Source organism: Nannospalax galili, unplaced genomic scaffold (assembly GCF_000622305.1).
Source record: "Nannospalax galili isolate Female #2095 unplaced genomic scaffold, S.galili_v1.0 scaffold270, whole genome shotgun sequence".
NCBI classification, from domain to species: domain Eukaryota; kingdom Metazoa; phylum Chordata; class Mammalia; order Rodentia; family Spalacidae; genus Nannospalax; species Nannospalax galili.
The window spans coordinates 2,782,967-2,784,831 of NW_008330152.1; positions in this window are offsets into that span (position 1 = coordinate 2,782,967).

A 1,865-nucleotide genomic window follows, 5' to 3' on the forward strand; every position below is an offset into this window, starting at 1 on the left:
TATAGACTGTCTTTTGGCAGTTTTCTGTGTCTGAGTTGTCTTCTGTGCTGAGACAACCTCACAACATTTTGGAGCCCCAGTGAGATGTCCAGAGATTAAGATCCCAGACCTCTGCAGGGCTTCAGTTTCTGACCAGAGCACGAAGAGTGTGGGTGTAGGCAGACTCCTAGGGGAGGCACCACAGGGCCCAGGAATTTCTGACCCCCTGCTGCCAAGGGCTCTGGTAGACTCCGATACCCCCAAACCACAGATTTTTTTTTTTTGTCTTTTTGAGACAGGGTCTTGTTATGCAGACCAGGTTGGCCTCGAACTCCCAAAGATCTGCTTGCCTCTGCCTGCCAAGTGCAGGGATTAAAGGTGTGTGCCACCACGCCTGGCCAAAGATTTTTTTTAAAATACTTTATTTTTAATTTTATGTGTATGAGTGTATTGCCTGAATGTAGGTAAGTGCACCCATGTCATGCAATGCCCGCGGAGGGCAGAAGAAGCCGCCGGGTCCCCTGGAACTGGAGTTACGGACAGTTGTCAGCTGCCATGTGGGTGCTGGGATTCGAACTTTGGTCTTCTGCAAGAACAGCCAGTGTTCTTAACTGCTGAGCCATCTCTCCAGCCTCCAAAGATTTTTTTCTTTTAAAGTTGTCTGGCTCTGAAAACCTCTAGAGTTAAGTGGGTCTGAGGTGCCATCAGGAGGACATTAGGAGAGGCTAGATGTGGCTGCTAACCAGGGAACTGTGTGAGATGTCATTGGCCCTCTGTTGCTTTTGTTAATTTGTCATCTATAACAATATGGGAAGGAGAGCGAGCTGTCCTAAGACTCCCCTGAAATGCATGCTTAGATATTTTAGAGAGAATGACTATGGTGCCTGCTTCTTAACTGGGAAGCTCCGTACATTCTGTGAGCTTGAATGGCCAACCGTTGTTCGATGTGGGGTGACCCAGTGAAGGGACCCTAGAGGTCCAAAAGGCCCGTGCATTCTGGAACCACACACAGACATACACAGACACAGACACACACAGACACAGACACACACACACAACACTGCCTGTGCTGCTTGCTCCAGCTGCAGCCAGGACCCCAGTTCGGCTGAGGTGGAGGAACCACTGGTTCTGACCTTGCTCATGCTCCAGTGTGTGCAGCCCTGCGCAGCTGGGGCACTGGGATTAATCTTTTCACTCACCGACATTTTTGTGTGGTGGTAGGGGCAGGAAATCTGCATGGTGGCTGAAGCCACCCCGTGCTCTCTCTTTGGGCATTAGTGTCTTGTTGGTTTAACCTGAGGCGGGCGGGGGGCGGGGGTGTCACGCCACCTCCAGTGGAGCCTGTGGGGTCGAGGCTGAGAAAACTTCAAAGGAAGAATGCTTCCTTGCTTCCCGGAGAATGGCTGTTTTAAAAAAGCATGCTGTGTCCTTGGCTGTTCTGCTTTAGTTCTTGTCTTCATTGCTGTCTTTATTCCTGTTCTTTCCTCATAGAGGAACTGCTTTGTACCTACTCAGGTCATTAGGCCCACCTGAAGAGAGACTAGATACGGATGATTTCCTGGGAACTCAGTTTCCTGATATTAGACTTCCTCCAAATGCTCTTTTCTTATTTCAAACAATAAGTAAAGTAGCTAAGAATAAGCAACCTTGGAAAATTCTAGATAAGTTACAGCAAGAAGAAGTATTTGTAAATAATCCCCCTGCTTCAGTCCCTAGAGTTGACTCAAGGAGATCAAAGGGATACTAAAAGAAGATTGCTGCCTACAATTAAGACAGACTTCGGAATTGCCTGTGAGTTAAGGAGAGGTAGGCTATGGCATCCCCTTAAGGGAAAGGAGAGCATATTTAGAATCCCCAAGCCCACTGATGAACCACTTCCTCATACA